Source organism: Anastrepha obliqua, chromosome 1 (assembly GCF_027943255.1).
Source record: "Anastrepha obliqua isolate idAnaObli1 chromosome 1, idAnaObli1_1.0, whole genome shotgun sequence".
NCBI classification, from domain to species: Eukaryota; Metazoa; Arthropoda; class Insecta; order Diptera; family Tephritidae; genus Anastrepha; species Anastrepha obliqua.
The window spans coordinates 48,407,985-48,429,096 of record NC_072892.1 but is presented as its reverse complement, the minus strand read 5'-3'; the positions used below and the strand labels follow the sequence as shown (position 1 = coordinate 48,429,096).

The 21,112-nt window shown below is 37.5% G+C and overlaps 1 protein-coding gene across 1 annotated transcript in view; it reads right to left on the bottom strand.

Moving 5' to 3' along the window:
* LOC129250842 (hemicentin-1) overlaps positions 1-21,112 on the bottom strand; it is a 336,677-nt gene that overhangs the window by 64,407 nt on the left and 251,158 nt on the right. The gene's annotated exons all lie outside the window — the stretch shown is intronic.

Sequence of the window (21,112 nt, the reverse complement as noted above, 5' to 3'; positions counted from 1 at the left end):
GTGCCACATCAATTGAAGTAGAAAGATATTGAGGGACGTTTGGTGATGTGAGAGATGCTTCTTGAACGGCAGAAAAGAAAAGATTTTCTGCATCGCATCATTTTTTATGATGCTGCCTGAAAGATGGAGTAAAGTTGTAGCTTCCAATGGCGGGTACTTCACTTTTTTAAATACCTCGTAACTTTGACTAAGAAAGGATGGAAACGTATTCCTATAGACAACTAAACTAGTCAGAGATGAATTATTCTAATAGAAACTTTACAGTTTCAACTTCAAATCTCAGAATTTGTACGAACACAAAACCATAAGTCGGATATTGATTTGAATATGAAATGAGAAATGCACTGACTCTGAAACCCTTTGACCTTTTTACTAACTTTTTTATCTAATTTGGTAACAGATGGCGAAAGCACAGCTAATTCGAGTTGTGCTGGCTGGGAATGGAGAGAGATCCCCTTGAATTTTTCGTACATAAATGGACTTGCCCTGTCTTATAGCATCTCATTCTCGCTCCTCCTCAACAGAACTGCAGATTGTATTAAACTCAATAAGAGCCCTACGAATGGCGGTAAAATGTAAGTAATTAGATTAAAATGTGACAACATGAAAAGGAGAATCCCATTAGAAACATCGGAGCCTATCTGATCAAGAAGTGTTGCGCAGTCAATTAAAGCATTAAGTATTGAATACTCGTACTCCGCTTATTTGAAAGGGGTTTCAGATGTGTGAGCAAATCACTTCCACAGCAAGACGTGAAGAGGTCTTAAAAATGAAACGATTGAAGAATGCTAGTAGCCTGGATTTTGTACCATAATTATTTATAACTATATAATTTGTAATTATATTTCAAGTAGTATAAATAAATAAGTACATTGGGGTCTCTCAATTCTATCAGCGCAGAAGTTGTAGAGTGGCTCTCAGACCTGTAGAATCACATTCCAACTGTGTACTTATTCCTCCTCTTGATTGGCGCTATAACCGCTTACGTGATTTTGGCTCAGTTTAACAAATCCCGCCAGTCGTTTCTTTCTCGTGCTGACCGGCGTTAGTTGGATACACCAAGTGAACCCAAGTCCTAATCCAACGGAGAGGAGTTCTTCCTTTTTCTCTGCTACCACCAGTTGGTACCGCAACGAATACTCTCAGAGCCGGAGTGCTTGTTTCCATTCGAACGATATGGCCCACCCAGTTTTGTACGCTTTTATTCAATTGTTGCATAGAAGATTGGGCCCCTATGAATGTCGATTAAATTATTTTTGGTGCTGCAGTATCTAATGATTTCTAGCAGGCCAATAGACTCTTAACTAAATCCACTGCAAATCAAAGTGCGCAGGCTTTGTGAGTTGAAAGAACATTTCTCGACGGATATCAGCAGAACTCTTCCTATGATCTTGTTTTTACAAACAAATATTTTCTGTAGTTTAACTATAAAAAAATATTTCAGTTAATATTGAGACATAACACTCTTTTGCTGTAGTGTCCAGTCGTTTCAAGCTCTAAAATTTGCTTTGCATTGAATGGTCACGCAATTTTTCCACTGCCCATTATTAAAGTGTTTCAGCTAAATAAAATAACTACAAAAAATGCCTAAGAAGCCTTTTGCCATTCAAATATGCTGTTGAATTAAGAGTTGATGAAAACAAAGTTTAAGTTGTTTATAGAAACTAGTTTCTCAGCATTCCATGTTGTCGATTTTAAGCGTTTCATTAATTTGAAACTACTGCTGTCGGAGCAGACAAGGAAAGAAGAAAGTTAGCGAATTTAAATGCAAGTATTTCAACTATTTTTCCAATCAGGCAAGATTGAAAAGAGGAGAGAGTCGGCACGGATATAGGTACCTCTGTTTTTGCTGATGGATCCAAGATTAAATCTGGAGTGGGAGCGGGGGTTTTCTCTAAATCAGCCAATATTTTGGTCTCCTTTAAACTGCCGGAAACGAGCAGCGTTTTTCAAGCAAAGGTCTTCGCGATCCTGCAAGCATGCAAAATGCTTATGAACCACTGCTGGGAGGGAGACATTAATATTTTTTGCGATAAGACCCTGTCGTCGCCATATTGCAGCTCTCTTCTCGTAAACTCCTGTAAGGAGGAACTCAAACGTCTCGAACGTGCAGGAAACATTTCCCTTATCTGGGTTCCTGGGCACAGGAATATAGAGGGAAATGAAAATGCTGATGAGCTTGCCAATAAAGGGTCGACAGAACCGGTTTCAGTTGTCCCCTTCTCCAACATTGGTGTCCCCTTGGCCGTTGTTAAAGGGAAACTACACAATTTCTTTCTAAAAAAAGCGCAAGACAGATGGAGGTCTATCTCATCGTGTGCTATTTCGAAAACACTATGGCCTCAATACGATATAAACAGAATGCTTAAGGTGATAAGAATCTCCCGCCATTCAATTTCCAAACTCATTGTGGTGTTCACTGCTCACTGGGTGATCGGTACTCATGCGGAGAAGCTTGGAATTTCGTACAACCCCTATTGCAGAAGCTGTGGGGATCCTGCAGAGAAAGAGACTGTTGAGCACTTTATCTGCAAATGTCCGGCTCTGGCGGCTAGGCGCTTGAGATTCCTTAGCGTGCTCTTTGGGAATGGCTTAAAGAAATTCTCCAGCCTACGAGTAGATCCCTTTTCTCTCCTCCACTACATCAACAGCACTGGATGGCTGTAGAGGGTTTTCTCTTCCCTAAATTTTTGCGCAGGTAGTAGTCCACATTATGGTATCAAAACGGCACGCAACTGCTACTTGTAGTGCAGCTGGGGTACTCTTGTCATCTAAACTACCTACCATTTTTACTATAAAAAGGTCTTTCGGGGGACTTGCCGGTACGAGGAATATGGATGTGTAAATTGATTTTACCGAAAAGGCGCCCCTGTGTTTCGCTTTGGTGCAAAAACTTTAATAAATGCAAGGTGGCGCAAAATTAATCACCCTATCGAAGTTTTGCAAATGTTGGCGTACGTCAAACATATTTGACATTTGTGCACTAACCAGCAGCGCACCTATATGTCAAAATGAAATTTTCCATCACTAAATTGTTTTTTGTTTTTTTATTTAGTAAAAAAGTTTCTCAAAAATACCATTTGGGTGTTTAATTTTGCGCCACCTTGCATATTGAGACAATGCAAAACACAGTCAGAGAAAAAAAAGTATAGAAAATCGACTAGAATTTTGAGTCACTTCCAACTTGAACTTTATTATAGTAGAATTTTTATTGAAATGGCCACTAAAAATTTTTTAAATTTTGGTTTTTGGTTTTTTTCTTGTTTTTTTTTCATTTTTTGTTTTCCGTGATAATATTTTTTATATGAGTATTTGAGGAAGAGCTAAAGAGCTGCTATAAAAAACAGCGGTGCACATATCAGCGCTTCTACTTGGAGCTCAGGGCTTTTTGATTTAAAAGTTCGAAATTTTGATGAACATTTTCCGAATTTTCATAAGTTAGAAACTTTTTTTGATGTAATATTTTTAGTTGATAAAAATTTGTTATAAAAAATGTATGAAAATTAAAGACACTAGAAAAGTGGACAAAAGTGGTCAAAATGAGGAGGTGCTATTATTTTGTTGCGGGCTGTACAAACTTTTATTGAATTATTCGGAGTATATTGTAGAGAACTGTAGGAAGTGGTAAGAGGTGGCTAGGAGCAAGAAATAAAGTCAAAAATTTTAACATTTTACGCAGAAAACTTATTAAAAAAATCTCAGCTAAGAATGTTCATAGCTAAAGTATTCGTACTAGAGCTTCTCCTTTCATCGGTAAAGAAGCACCCACTTCTTTCCTCATGCCTTTTCGTTTTCTAGAAGTAGTAGTAATAAAAAACCTGCCTTGCGTATCCTATAAACCTAGTTCTAGGTGTTTAATTTTTTCCCAGTAGCCTAACCCAGCAAAGAGTTTGCAAAATTTCTAAAGTGCAGCAAAATTAGCCGCCTTTGAAATATTAAGACTGGTTAAGTTTCAAGGGCCGGTGTTGATTTTGAATAAAATACAATTTTTAAGAAATTTTTCTTTATTATATAATATTGGTATGGCTCAATTCCGCACAAAATAAAATATTGGCCAAATGGCCTCTGCGGCCTCGACAGCTCACTTCCATCCGATGGTCCGAATTTCCGATGACGCTGAGGCATAATTGAGGTTCTATGCCGTTAATGTGCCGAATTATCTCATCCTTTAGCTCTTGAATTGTTGCTGGCTAATCGACGTACACCTTTTCTTTCAAATAACCCCAAAGAAAGAAGTACAACGGTGTCAAATCACATGATCTTGGCGGCCAATTGACATCACCGCGACGTGAGATTATTCGGCCATCAAATTTTTCGCGCAAAAGAGCCATCGTTTCGTTAGCTGTGTGACAAGTGGCCCCGTCCTGTTGAAACCACATATCGTCCACATCCATATCTTCCAATTCGGGCCATAAAAAGCTCGTTTTCATCTCACGATAGCGCACAATAGCGAACACAGTAATTGCCTGACCGGCCTCATTTTGAAAAAAATATGATGCCACCGGACCATAAACCACACCAAACAGTCACTCTTTGTGGGTACATTGGTTTTACGGCAATCACTCTTGGATTGTCATTCGCCCAAATGCGGCAATTCTGCTTATTGACGAATCCATTGAGGTGAAAATGTGCCTCATCACTGAAGATGATTTTCTTCACGAAGTGCGCGATGTGCATTTTGATTGAACGCCTGTTTTCATAATAAGCCTGAAAAAGTTTAACACGTTGGTCGATTGTGTATCTTTCTGTGGTTCAAATTGAATGAATCTGAAATGGAAAAATGTCAAATAAATGTAGAAAGAAGCTTGATGTTTAGGTGTGGCTTCCATTCAACATCAGCCCTGGAAATTAAACCATCCCTTATAACAACTAACAGACTGCAATTAAAATTGTGTTAATATTCATTGGCAATAAAACAACAAACCGAAAGCACTACCACTTTACCAAAGCCTCTCAGTTGGCTCCGTGAAATCTAGAAAAAGCTTTCGAAACTTACAAAATCTAATAAAAAACTCCTTAGAAACTTTTTGGCTTCAATAATAAACCATTTGAGTGCTTATTAGAATTTTGCTTTTACACAACAGCAGCAACTACTCACTTCGGGCTTTAAAATAAGGCTCGTACATAATTGAGTTTATAGCGCATCATTAAAGCAAATTCGAAGCATTGAACTCAGTTTCACTCTCTTGCCCACAGAAACGCCCTTTGACTAATAAATAATGCAATTTTCCATCAAAATATAAGGAAGAAGGAAAAAAAAAAGAAAGGCAAAACAAATGCAACAAGGAAGGATATGTATGTATGTGTATGAAAACAACAACAACTGATCAGATAGCGGGCTAACCAAGCAACATCACCACCACCAGCCTCACTACACCACCACCACCACCACCAGTATACAACCGTAAAACCATAACTTGAGGTTACCACTGAGCTGGCTAACATTGAAGTTAAAGTTTATGTGAAAAGTAGCAGGAAAATAAAAGTGAGCTATGTCGGCACACACAGACCAACATACACAGAAAATTCAAAACAAAAAAACTAAATACCAAAAAACCTGCTACGTTCTTAGAAATATTCAGATATATTCGCTTTTCATTGCTCTTTTCTCTTCATTTGGGTGTTGTTGTTGATATTTACAATTTACTGTTCTTCAAGAAAATTAAATTTGTTCTAATTTGAACACTTCGTCAGTATAAATAAGTGGTCGACAAGTGGAGGGATGGCTTTTGGTTCAGAGAATTCCACATATACACGGCCATGGCAAAAGATTTAAGGCACAAGATAAGCCATAAAGGGAATTTATACTTCTGTACTTACAGCAACACCAACACACTAATACACACACATACTCATGCTTGCAATAGAGTGTCTGCCTCTTTTTGTTCACCCGCAGTCACAAAATTTCACCACATCCACCACTAAAGCATAATAACATAGAGCATTAGAGTCCGAAAAGTTTAAATTTATAAATTTATTTACTCAGCTACTTTGTGCATGCCCAGTAACTTTCCGCCCGGCCGCAAGTGCCGAAAGGACGTTGGCCGCAAGGCGAGCAACTTAGTTGTGCCATAATAAAAAATATGTGAAAAAGGCATGCGAGCAGTTTTTGTCTTTATGTTTTTTTTGTTGTTGTGTTTTTCTACTGCTGCTTATTTTATAGCTCGAGAAGAGGTCTTTCGAATGACGCTAACGTCAATAATTTTTATATAATGCATGTGAGTATACATACAGACATAGGAGTGAACATATTTGCTGTCTATGAAAATGGCAAGCCAATTGGCAATGATAAGACTTTCTGAGGTAAACAAAAAGAAAAAGGTTTTCGTGACCAAACGGATGAAGCTATCGGGCATTTTTTGACTTTTCCTGCTGTCAAAAATTAAGTTTAGTCAAATATTTTAAGTGCAAGTGTGGAGCTGAAAGCTGCGCTGACGTGCCTTCTGTTCAAAAAGGATCCGGAAAAAAATAGTGCGCATTTATATCTTGAGCAATTTTGACTATTTTTCGTCTTACTTTTTGAATATTTATTATTATAATTATTTAAAATTTACAAAATTATTTTTGTATAACGAAAACAAAATATATCTAATTTTAAAATTTTGTATAATATATATTATATAAAAGTAAGAAAAATTCTGCAAGCCCTTCATCCCAATTCTACCCAATTCCAGAAGCTCAATACTCTTTCTAGAAAACAAATTCTTTCTGTATAAAGCCGTAGTTAAACCAATTCGGACTTAAGAGATGACATGGGTTTCGTGGGTTCAAAAAATCGCTTTTTTTAGCTTATTAATTTCTACAACATTTCAAAAATATGTTTCGGAGATACAACCTATGGAAGGTGTGCGCTCCAAGCCACTTTTATTATTACTCAAAACTTTAAACGCGTTTTTCTCGGAACCGTGTTTTCAAAGTCGGTTGTCAAATGTTCTCGAAAACAACTCAACCGATCTTCATAAAATTTTACACAGGTTTTCGAGATACAATTTACAACTATTTTCAAAAAATCAAAATGTCAAACAAATTTGACCGAAATTTTCATTTTTTTGGCAAAATGTCTGCCAAAATTCAAATTTTTACAATTTTTTTCTTTCCTTCGTTCAAGCACAAGTTTATGGTCTTAACCCTTTCGCGATAGTGTTGCCATATGGCAACAGTAAACTTTAAAAGGCCGTCAACACTCTCTTGTAAAAAATATCAACTTTTTTGTTACATATTTTCAAAAATTGAAGTTTAATGGTTAAACAGAAATAAAATAAATAATAACCGCCCATTATATATCGGTAATACAACATTTTTAAAGAAAGCCTTCTGGCATATAGCACTTCACTCTGAAATTTGTATTTTGCATGTTTAGATTTTTGAGGCATTTTGGGCAAATGTTTTCAACAATTTTTGAATAAAGTATATAGAAAAATGGCGGCCGCCGTAGCCGAATGGGTTGGTGCGTGATCGCCATTCGGAATTCACTGAGAGGTCGTTGATTCGAATCTCGGTGAAAGCAAAATTAATAAAAACATTTTTCTAATAGCGGTCGCCCCTCGGCAGGCAATGGCAAATCTCCGAGTGTATTTCTGCCATGAAAAAGCTCCTCATAAAAATATCTACCGTTCGGAGTCGGCTTGAAACTGTAGGTCCCTCCATTTGTGGAACAACACCAAGACGCACATCACGAATAGGAGGAGGAGCTCGGCCAAACACCTAACAGAAGTGTACGCGCCAATTATTTATTTTTTTTTTATATAGAAAAATGTTCAATCTGTCATTTGGCATATAAGTATTTTTTCGCTTGCAGCTTTAAAAGCTGTGCTAATTTTTAAAACTAAGCTTGTTGCCATATTGCAACAAATTTCTCGTAAGGTGTTAACTTGCATTAGATTGCAAAAGAAGTTTATTTGCGATTGAAACGAATACAAAACATTTGTTGCTATATGGCAACATTAAAAAAAAGCACTTAACAAAAAAAAATAAAAAAAAAATTATTTGTATTGTTATTGGTCCTAAAATAAATACTCAGACAAAAATTTGGATTTTTTGGATGGCGCAATAAAAAGATGTAGCGAAAGGGTTAAGTAAAACACTTATTTTTGTTTTTCATTATCGATAATCCTGTCAGGAGTTATGCTGACAACGCGGACGCACCTTTTTTTCGAGGGTCACGGGAAATAACGTCACAATGGAGGAGTTTTAATTTTTTTTGTTGAAATTTTCAGAAATTATTCTTTAAATATGTATCTATAAGACAGAAAAAAGGTTTGAATTAAATAAATAATTTTTTACATAAGACCAAACCATTGAGAATAGGCCTTTTTTTACCCGACGAAACCCATGTAACCCCTTAAGGCATGGGGAGCGGCAGCGAAAACGAACATTGACATCATAGAGAGGTTCTAGGCAAAAACACTGCGAATAAACACCGGATACTCGATTTAATCTAGCCACAAGCTAATACGTAACAAAACGGGAAGAGATAAGAGGATTCAGTGGGAAGTACAGCAGTCGTTTGGCGAGCCACCCCAATGCATTTGCCAGGGTCATAATTCAGCCAAACACCTACGTGCCGCACCTCAAACGGCGTACACTTCTTCAAACTATATAAAACATAAACAAAATTATAAAATCAGCCTCGATATGTCACAGCTCTCACTTCATGTTCAGTAACTTTTCTCCATCTAGCGCGTGTGGTGAGCCAATTCTTTAGACGAACGTGGACTTCGCCTATTTCGCGCTCTTCAAGATCGCTCATTAACCAAAGTTACATAACTTACATAATGTTTAAATTAGAAAGTTAAAAATATGAAATAAAAACTTAAAACAAAATAAATAGATTAGTAATAGACATACATAATTGGCGCTTACATCCTTTTTGGGTGTTTGACCGAGCTCCTCCTCCCATTTGTGGTGAGCGTGTTGATGTTGTTCCACAAATGGTGGGACCTACAGTTTCAAACCGACTCCGAACGGGGGATATTTTTTTATGAGGGGCTTTTTCATGGCAGAAATACACTCGGAGATTTGCCATTGCCTGCCGAAGGGCGACCTACGTTCTCTCTGTGAATTCCGAATGGTAATCAAGCACCAACCCATTCGGCTACGGCGGCCGCGGTAAACAATACGGTGAGATACATGAGTCACAATTCAAAAAATTTATATCCAGATTAAGTTTTGACTTGTAAGCCTCTAATGAGTTACAAACAAAATACTTAGACTGTCTTACACAGCGTGCAAGCCGTTAATTACGATTAAAATTGGTCTTTTGATAAGGTAAATAGAACATTTAAAATTACGAGCAGGGCAATCGAAAAGTAAAAGCTTCAGTAAAAAGTGACATTTGATATGTCTTTGCATTTTTAATATTGCCAATGCTAACAAAGGTGAGGTTAGGTTAATCTGGTTTACTTGCAGTCACGCATAGACCGGTTCGGACCACAGCGATACCAGATGGATTTCGTTAGTTATGTGTTCTTTGAAATTGTCAACCCGCCTGGCGCCTATTTCTAATGCGAATTTAAGCAGACATTTCCTCCCCTACCGCTGAGATATCTTCCAAACCATCAAATTGTGGTCCCCCAGATATTTGAAGCATGTTTTGAATAAGGCAGAACATCCGCAAATAAGATGCTCTACAGTTTCTCAGAGACCTGTTGCATACATTTCTTGTATTCCTCGCTGTCCGAGATTCCTATCTTATAAGCGTACGCTGCTACTGCGCCATATCCCGTCAGCGCGCCTATCATAGTTCCATAAGCTCTTCGTCTTAGTGATAATGTGCATCGAGTACGATGTCATCGTCATGCTTAGCATTCCTGCTAGTTAACTAAGCTCTCTCATCTTCGTCTAGTTCATTGTAACAACAGGCCTCTACTTTTATTTGCAGGCAATCTACAAGGCCAATGAAGGGAATGAATGGCAAATCTAGTGAAATATTTCTGAAGCTTCTCAACTCTGAAATATGAGCCCATATGGAATTGATACCAGAAATTGCTGCAATATTGGGGGTTTAATCAAATAAGAAAAAAAAATAAAACTTCTTCAACGTAGAAAGTCTCGGTTCTCCTTTGCATACCCTACTACAAAGCCAAGCATAGATTTAGACATAGCAATCATGCAATCTTTGTGTTAAGAAAATGACACCTATGTAAATATGGGTCATATATTTTCATAAATTCTTTTGAGGGTGATACTGCCCAACTTGTAATCGAAATAAATCGCAACTTTGTGTATACTGAAGGATAAGTGCTGGCACTTACCAACATGAAGAGGAAAGGAGCTATCCCACCAAGCTTTCGATCTTGTCAATTCCTCTTAAAGTCTCATGTAGCCCTCTATACGACTATAAGTTTTCAAGTCAGCTGCATGCAACAAACAACGCGATGTCCAGAAAATGTGTCGAATATCATTACCAAAGATGAAGAATAGTAATGGCCCAAAATGGCTGCCTTGAGGTACCTCTAAGGTAACTTTGATATAAGAAATCCTAGAAAGATTTTTGCTATGCAGTTTTCTAGCCTATTATCAGCTTATTTTAGTTTAATAAAGTGAAATTTTTTGAAGTTGCTGAAAAATCCAGCTGATTTTTTTTAATTACTTTATTCTGTATAACTTTTTTGATGTAATGAATGCAAATATTTTTTTTTATATGTAGAAAATGTGCAACCAACGCAATTTTTTTGTCCCTTCAAACTTGCAATTTATGTTTCTTTTTTTCTAAATTCTGATCAAAAAGTGTGGAATTCTCATGAGGTGAAGAATAGTTTAATTTTGTAAAGTTGGAAGCTTTGATTTATGGGATTTTCGTAAAAGAATGAACTATGTTTTCTTAAAAATTCATGAAACGCACTATACACCGAGTATTCTGTTACAAATAAACCTATAGAGTACCTGTGGAGCTCTTCAGCTTCACGAGCTCGACAACCAACCCTCGAACATTTTTAGGCATACACAGAGAGCCCATTAGAAATGTCAGGCTAATACTTACCACTCATCGTTCGAAGCCCAACATTTTCATCCACAAAAGCATTTACGATGGCAGTCATGTCTTTCACAGAATTTATTTTGTTCGAGCACAATTGGAACCTACATAAGTAGCACCATACGAAGTTGTTCAACGTTTCAATGAACGAGGCTTTTTTCTCAGAAATAATGCAGAATAAATACAGAAGACAATCAATATAGAATCACTTTATTCACCTTATATGATCGCGTGTGATCATTTCAACTAAGGTACACAGAAACAGTCTATTGAACTCACTACAACAACACATAATCAAAGACGACGCGGACACCCCGCGGAAAAATGTTTCATTTCCCTATTAATATACGATGGTCCAAGCAGATGAGCTCAGGCAAAGTGGCCGTCTTTGGAAGTTTGTTTCGCTCCTGAATAGCAAAATCACTGGAAGTGGAGTAACTGTGGCGGTTTTACATTACACATCATCGCTTTGGATTTTAGGAACAAGGGGTTTGAACCACCATATTGACATTCAAGCATCAATTATGCACATCTTCCGGCTATCGAAATACCCTCTCCTTCTCTTACAACCAGAAGGCGACTGCATGGGTCGCTTTCGTTATATTTGAAATTACTTAACAAATCAGCTTTAGGTTTTTGATCGACACTTTTGTTTTTAAATTCATTTTTTAATAAATAAAAAAATGGTTTTCAGTGAGGAAAATCTGTTTTTTTACCTGTATGCGCTACTTTGCTTGTATGTTTGTACACTTCACAAGTGTCGTACTTGATTGATGATGTCATGATTTAGGTGATTAATTTTGTGCCACCTTGTTTATCTTTCATTCTTATTATTATTACTATTATTATTAGCTACGACGGCTGCTGATTAGGTTGATGAATAACAATAATTCGGGAGTGCGAAGGTTTGAATCTCCGTGCATGAAATACCAAAATCATTGAAAAAGTTTTTTCTAATAGCGATTGCTCCTCGGCAGACAATGAGAAGGAGCTCGATCAAATACCCAAAAAGGGTGTAAGCGCACATATAATTTTACTATGACAGTTATTAATATTAGTATTTCTTATCTATTTTTAATCATTTCCTAGATATTAGAAAGTGCAAGCATAATCAAATACTTTTCACTCCATTTAAGATATGAGTTACACACATAAATACATAACTGCTGGATGAGCTGCGCTTAACGAAAGAGTGAGTGGTGCAAAGAAAGTGCGTAAAATAGTTTTCTTTTGTAGTGAAATAGCAGCAAACAATAAAGAAAAACAGTAAAACTTCTGAGGCAAGCAAAAGGGAATAGTTTACTTTTTATTACAGTGCCAGTCAGTCACTCATACGCGCTGGCATACCCGCACTTGCACTTCTCCTCCCATACGCAATCACTCGGATTCCGAATGTTGCAATCGCATCGCCTACTTTCAACATTTTTGCCTTTGGCATCTGTTGCAACTGGCAAAACTTTAAAAGTAGAAATCTGGGTCCCAGGGCGAACTGTGATAACTATGTGCAGTCCCGAAAGAAGTGGAGCAAGCAAATGTTTATGGTGTTTCGTTTGCTTTGTGCAAACTGAAACATTTTTCTAGATTACTTTCTTATATTTAAGTGCAGATAAATATGTACACATTGTTAATTTAGTTTTGTGTCAGAGCATCTCGTCCGTATAAGCGGATAGGTCTTTGTAGCGGCGCGAAAAATTAACTCGGTTTTGGAATTTTTTTTGAGCTGTGCAACGAAATGAATTAAAATTGCGAAATCGGATCTTTATTCAACATTATTTTTGAAAATAATATAATATAATATCGATTTTCTCTATACTTTTCTTGTCCGAGTAATAGTATTTTTATTTGTAATAGTATTTATTCTCCGATTTCTAAGCCTGGTCGACTTAAAAATTGTAGTTTTTAGTAGAACACATTTAAAGCTCTTGACACGGTGTGTATCGGACCAATAGAAGCTGCACCAAAATTCAATATAGAAGCACTAATTTTTTTTTCTCACACGCAACTTTACGCAAACAAAAAAGAACTGATTTTCTCTATTGGCTTAGCGGTAGGACACTGGTGACTATTCAAATTCTTTCATCTCTAAATAAAAACTTTTTGTATTTGCTCACAAGAATACTTGCGTCTGACATAGTCGATTGATATTAGTTGAAGTAAATTGTCGATCACGTTCCGCTAAAACAAATATTTCTCAATCCGAAGTATAAATTTCACCAGATCATATTCTAATGGAAATTTGAAGACGGGTTTAAAAATCTGAGCTTTTTACGGATTTTCAGTATCGAATGCAGCAGCAGAGTAGGCGAATCGCTGAAGATGTTAGCAAAGTTATAGTAACCGTCCAGTCTTAGCGACATATGATCACTTATTCCATGTCCCACGAATTAAAAAATAGTCAGAAAAATACTTGAAACCATTTGCTTAGGAATAATTTTATATATGCATTTCTTAATTTCATCGTCGAACGAAACGGTGCGCACTTCATACCTAAATATGATACGGCATTCATCGGGAGACCATTACCAGCTTCCTAAGCTTCCTGCCACCAATCGCAGACGAAGAGCTCCAACTTCCTCGAGAGTCCTGCGTAACCTTGGCACAATTACGTTCTGGATACTGTAGCAGGTTAAACTCCTACTTATCCCGAATCGATCCCGACATACTAAACATATGTCCGGCATGTGAAGGCACCTCGCACGACACTAACTACCTTTTCACATGCCCCATCAAACCCACTCATCTAACACCCCTCTCCCTCTGGACCCAAGTTTCCTTAGCCTACCGTTAGATGAGCTAGACAAAGACGACAGGTGAATACACTACACTGGCAAGGCAAAGTTACTTCTACAACAACAAGTCATAGTTTTTCAACATAATATTTATGAAAATTTCGACGACTTAACTTTTACGGCCTATTCAAGTCTTGTATATTAAAGCGTCGATCACGAATGCATATGTGCAGCTTTGTGGAGAAGGAGTATCCCAGAAAAACTGGTAGCTCTTATTAAGGAAAGCTATCGCGGTGCAAGTTGCTGGGTGCTTCACACAGGTTCGTTGCCAGAGCCTTATCGAGTGGATTGTCGAGTGCGGCAAGGGTGCATCCTCTCCTCCCATTCTTTTCCTTTTGGTTATTGAAGATATCATAACCTGTACTTTCCCTGTTGGTGATCGACGTGGCATGTTGAGTTACCTGACCTATGCCAATGAGATTTGCTTACTGTCACCCAAGCTTTCTGATCTTAAGGCTATGACAACGTCCATGCAAAAGCAAATTCGTTCGACTGACCTACACAAGTAAGAAACGAAGGGTTAAAATGTTCCACAAAAATATGCGTCACTAATTCTGCTCTTAAACTCTTTAAGAAAATATTATTGATAAAAGCAGTTTCAATAGAGTTTTTCTCAAATTATTTAGATTAAGTTGAGACCATTTTAGAAAATATTCAGTTCTCTGTAAAACAAAGAAATTACGACGTTTAAGGGGACCCGGTGGTCTAGAAATTTCAAAAAATCGATTTTTTGTTTTTTCGATATATTGAAAGCAAAGTATCCTAAGAACATACTGTGAAATTTTCATGCGGAAGTTTCCAATATTATAGCTTCTACAGCCCATTGACTAGGCAGAGAGCAAATTAATAATCGTTTTTCATTTTTTTATTGTAACAAAAATTCTGAAAATACCCTAAATTTTCGAGCTCTGACCACCGGGACCCCTTAAGAAAAAAGTTGAAGGTGGTCCAATGGTTCATAGCTTTTCCTTTTTCATAGATGCTATGCAGCATTCTTTTCGTTTTTCCAGTCCCATTTCGTTGTTATTGTTATTATTGTTAATGTTATTATTCCTCAACAGAAGAACTCCCCTGTCTGCGTCATTTATAATATTTTTGGTATTGGAAGAATAATAAAGGAAATAAAGCAATTATAACGCATGGTTAAATTTCAAGGGCCGATGTTAAATGTGAACCACACCTAAACGTCAAGCTTTTTCCGCATTTCATTTGACATTTTTCGGTTTTAGACTGATTCAATTAGAACGATGGAAGACACATAATCGAGCAATGGTCACAATGGTGGCAGGAAATGACATTCATTGTTGCCATTGCCAATTTTCGACGAAAATCATTTTCAGTGATGAGGCACATTTTCACCTCAGTGGATTCATCAATAAGCAGAATTGCCACATTTGGGCGAATGATAATCCAAGAGTGATTGTCGAAAAACCAATGCACCCACAAAGAGTGACTGTTTGGTGCGGTTTATGGGCCGGCGGCATCATTGGGCCTTATTTGTTCCAAAATGAGGCCGGTTAGGCAGTTACTGTGAATAGTGTTTGCTATGGTGAGATGATAACGAACGTTTTATGGCCTGAATTGGAAGATATGGATGTGGACGATATGTGGTTTCAACAGAACGGTGCCAGTTGTCACACAGCTAACGAAACAGTGGCTCTTTTGCGCGAAAAATTTGATGGCCGAATAATCTCACGTCGCGGCGACGTCAATTGGCCGCCAAGATCATGTGATTTGACACCGTTGGACTTCTTTCTTTGGGTTATTTAAAATAAAAGGTGTACGTCGATAAGCCAGCAACAATTCAAGAGCTAAAGGATGAGATAATTCGGAACATTAACGGCATAGAACCTCAATTATGCCTCAGCGTCATCGAAAATTTGGACCATTGGATGGAGGTGTATCGCCGAGGCCGCGGCGGCCATTTGGCCGATATTTTATTCCATGCGTATTTGAGTTGTATTAGTATTATCATAATAATGAGAAATGATAATAACTTCTTAAAAAAATTGTATTTTATTTAAAATCGATACCGGCCCTTGAAACTGAACCACCCTTTAGATGTCCGCTTCTGCTGATTCGACGTGCTTGTTGCTGGCTTGAACATAACGGTATATGGCATTAGTGACCTACACGAATAAATAGTATTATATATCACAATCCTTGCCCGATGCTAATTTCAAAAATATTTTTTAAATTTTTTTTTGAAAATTTGTTGGAGGCCAAATGATTGTTGGACTGATTTAATCAATACACCTAAACAGATAAGTAAATGAATAGAAGCACTCGCTGCTATGTATTTGTGTAAATTGTAGCGGAAATTGCAAAATAGATGCCTGAAGGTGACAATCGGAAGTTTTCGAAAATTGGTTTTTCTGTCTATTTTATTTTGTTGCTGAATAAACTGAGAGTGTATAATTATTGTGAGAGTGTATGTGTTAATAATTCTACTATCTAAATGGAAAAACCTGTGTTAATACATATAAATTGTAAAATTATCCATGTATGTGTTAAAGGGTATTTATATGTATTTATTTATAGTATAATATGTGTAATTTACATATATAATAGATGTGATACAGTATACGTTTATCATACAGTAGTAGATATAAAAATACTGACAGATGGCTCGCAATTGAAAGGGCATAAAAATATATCGCCTAATATTTCTTTTACCTAAAATTTTTTCTGAATATATACAGAGATATAATAACTAAATCAAATAATGTTACTTGGATGATATTGTGAATTTCTAGAAAACAATATCGAGTGTGATAAGATGAGAAGTCTATGGTATAACTAAGATCCGGTAATTTAGTGTGGAGGAATAATATCGTCAGATTTGGGCTTGGCAGACCTGCAGCAAGCAAATTCGATAGTGCTTAATAGGCTACGGAATCTCTAGTATGCAAAAAGCGATCCTTTCTTTAGAGTACAAAAAACAACGAGCGGTCAAAGTAGCTTCCTTAAAATAATTCGTTTGTTCTATCGGTTCCAAGCTGTTGAGCATTAATAAGGCTTTGCGAAAGAAGGTAAGATAAAATTGAACACGCGCAGCAGGCTGTCTTATTTGTTGGAAAACTAGCCAAAACGACACTGTTACGAACAGTCTGGCAACACAATCAGCGTAAATCCCACTATTGCTCAATTGCAATACTTCTCGATAGCTGATTGGTCGATAAAAATCGCAGAAAAATGTTAGAAGTTTAGCAAAGCAAGAGGCAAAACGTGAATAGACGACAGATCGAGAGGAACTTTTTAAATTCCTTGTATAAACTTAACTTTAGTAAAAAAATTTATTGCAGATGGTAAACAATTTTTCACTTTAACAGTCACTTTTTATCCTCTTGATCAAAAAAATGCATAACAGGGAGGCAGACGAATTATTTGCATACATTGCTTCTCCACTCTTGCCAACAGGTGCTACTTTGGCCTAAGTGCGCATTTGAGTAGTAAAACCCTTTATCGGCAAACGAAAAGAATACTGTTTAAGACGCTCATGATCCCGGTGCTTCTCTATGGCGCTGAAGCCTGGACAGTCAAACAACCAAATGCAGCAGCTCTTGGAGTTTTCGTGAGGAAAGTACTTCGCAAGATGTTTGGCCCTGCCCACGTAGATGGCGTTTACCGCATTCGAATGAATCACGAGCTGAATGAGCTGTACGGAGATATTTACATAGTCAAACGAGTCATCCTGCAAAGACTAAGGTCTGAGGCTGGGCCATGTCGTCCATATGGAAGGAACTGCTCTGGCGAAGAAGGTGTTTGAAAGGGTAATTGGCGATCGACGGCGAATAGGACGTCTTCGTGTCCGGTGAAAGGATCAAATTGAAGTTGACCAGGCCGCTTTCGGTTTAAGAAGCTGGAAAAGGTGTACAGAGACATACAAAGTAGTTGTTACGGCCAATTTATTAAGGAATATTGCTTGTCATGTTGTTGTACAATCAACTGACAGAAAATTCAGTTGTTGTTGTAGCAGCATAACAGTTATCTATAAATGCTTAGAAAATGGCTGCTCGGTTGACCGTTCGTGATTGGTTGCTTATCCGAGCCGTTTTGACTATTGTGGACCGATTCGGTGAATGAAACTACTTACAAACGCATTTATTTTAAATTTATTAGGTAACCAATCCAAAAGAATGGAGATCGTGCAATCTTTGCCAACAACCGCGGAACTAAATCTTCCAAGCAACAACTACAAGGTTCTATCGAGGGTATTTTGCAAAAGACTGAAGTCCTCCATCAACCGCCTGATTGGATCTTATCATTGTGGCTTTAGACCCGGCAAAAGCATAATTGACCAGATTTTCACCATATGCCAAATGATGGAAAATATCCATGAAAGGTGAATTTGACAGCTCGATAAGCGGTTCCCGGTAAGCCATAATGCCTGAATTTGGTATACCGCAAAACTTATACGGCTGTGCAAAACGGCGCTGAGCAATACCAGTAGCTCAGTCCGTCAGTAGACCTCTCCGAGCCTTTTTTCACCAAACAAGATTTTTAGCCAGTGTGACTCTCTGTTGGGACCCTTTTTTAACATGATAAAATTTGTGTGAGTTGGAGAACTTAATCGCTCAGGCCTCCGTTATTATAAAGGCGTACAATTAGGGCCTACCCTCAGCGTGGGTATTGATATAATCAGCCTTAATTTCTCACTTTTCTATGATAAATGAAGAAACGAAGCGAATGGGGCTGCTGATGAACAAGGACAAGACGAAGGGCATAAATACCTTATTCATCAAACAAACAAATCGGCATTCACTTCGCAGTTGACAGTAATGATTTTGAAGTAGTTAGAGTTCATTTCAAAGTTCATTAGGATCCCATAATATTTTCCACCTCAAAGTCCAACAGAGTGCTATAAAAGTATTCGATGCGACACCAGCTGATGGTAACAGAGAAAGAGGAAGCAGGAGAGAACTTGGCTTACCTTGGTGTCTCTTACTCGAGTACTTTGTCAACCCTCTGCAACTGACGTGGTATATAGCAGACACCGAATACTACAAAGCACTATTTTGCTCCGTTCTTTTATACGCAGATACTCTCGAATTTTTAATAGCTTCTTATTACGTTCTCATGAGTACGTTAGTGTATAGGCAGTTGAAGTGAGCACACGCGTCGGTGTGAGTGAAAAAGTGTCTACAAGTCAACCACAACAGTATTTACGTAAGTGTCTGAGAAACAATCACCTCAGTATTTTTGTTATACTTTCGTAGTGTCTCCTGAGCAACGTATCAGTAAAATTGTTTCATTACCTTATATTTTTTTCCGTTTTGATTTGATGGAGCAGTTAAATATATATCAGAGGATACACTCTTCCAAAAGAACATCATCTGGAACTTTGAGAAGCCGTGACGAGCAGATACAACAGTGGTTGTAGGAAGAAACCGATCATGAGTTCAGCGATTTTGATGACGAAGGCACTGACCCCAATTTTCAGCCAGAAACTGAACTTTTAGAAAACGATGAAGTTTCAAATGATGAAGCAGATGAAAAACTTATTGTTTCAAGTCAAGTCAGGTCCATCGCTGAGCAACAACGTACTTACAATCAGTAAATGGATGATGACACAAAAAACCAGTTATGATAGTAGATTACAACCATACCAAAAGAGGAGTCAAGGAAGTTGACAAAAAATGTTCGATATATTCAAGCAGTCGTAAAACTCGTCGTTGGCCTATGGCAGTTTTCCAAAGACTAATAGATATGATTGGTATTAATAGCTTTGTTTTGAATTAAATGTGTTCAAGCAGGGATGATAAAATGAGAATAAAAATTTATTTATTTAAAATAGTTTCACCAACTTTACAAGCCGGAACTTGGTAAAGGCAAGTCGTCCCGTCAGTCGCAGAGGGTTGACACTGGTGCAAATCGATTAAGCGGTTATTGCGCCAATCAAAAATTCAAGTTTTAAACTTTGTACAAGATTTATAAAAATTCGACAAACTTTTATCAAAATATCTAACGTTTTAGTCAGAACCTAAAAAACAATGGGTACGTTGTTATACAGACTATTAAATTTTAATACAATTATTTATAAATTTAAATTGGCTTAAAGTGCTTATTGATTTTTGGCAATTTTTTTGCCTGAAAGTGTTGCGCATTTTCTCCAAGTAAAGAATGTACAACAAGCACAACACCGGCAAAGAAAAAAATTATCAAAAATCAACGAGTGTTTTGAGCCATCAAAATTTTCGAACCTATTAAACCAAACTTCAATGTGCTACAAAACTTCACGCTCGTATATGGAAAATTTCTAGAAATTTTTCTTATATCTTGAAAATTTGTGAGTCTGTGGTAAATTTGAAGCTTTAGTTTACTATATATAGATTTTGTTGTAGTACGAACTATATTTTTGTGATACAAATTAATAGTACTCGAGCAAGCAGCACCAAGAGATTTGGTGGCTCCTAACACACTCAGGCTAAAAGGCTCATTGTCTCGATCGCTAGGATAAGTACATGGAGAAAAAATGCTGAAAGAAAAAAATTATTCAAAAGAAGCCAATGAATTTCTAAAAATTCTGCACAAAATTTCAAGCTTCTGTTTATATGGTTTTTTTTATAGAATAAAATATATTTTTATACAAAAAAAACAAAATTAAATTATTGGGAGGTTGAATTAGTTTTAAAGGTTTTTTTCGAAGATTTGGGGCTTTATTGTGAAAAAATGGTACAAAATATTTTATTCGAAGTATTGGCCATCGCTAGCTACAACTTTCGCCCATCTTTCGGGCAATTTCCGGATGCCGTTTCTCCAAAGTTCTGGCCGCTGCTTGGCTATCCATGACTCAACCCATATTTTGGTAGCCTCGTACGAGGAGAACCGCTGGTCCGCCAAATCGAGACTCATATGCCGGAACAAATGATAATCGGAGGGAGCTATGTCTGGACTATACGACGGGTGGGGTAACACTTCCCAGCCAAGCGTTCCAAGGTATTTTTTGACAGGTTGAGCAACATGCGGCCGAGCGTTGTCATGTTGCAAAATAACCTTGTCGTGCCTTTTTACCGTTTCCGGCCGTTTTTCTTTCAATGCCCGGCTTAAACGCATCAATTGCAGTCGGTAACGATCCCCCGTGATTGTTTCGCCCAGTTGGAGCAGCTCAAAATATACGACGCCGACCTGATCCCACCAAATGCAGAGCATGATTTTCTTGCCGTGAATATTCTGTTTGGCCGTCGACGTTGATGCGTGGCCGGGCAAACCCCATGATTTTTTGCGTTTTGGGTTATCGTAGTGGATCCATTTTTCGTCGCCAGTCACCACCCGATGCAAAAAACCCTTCCGATTTTGTCGCTCGATCAGCAATTCGCACGTAAAAAATCGCCGTTCGACGTCGCGC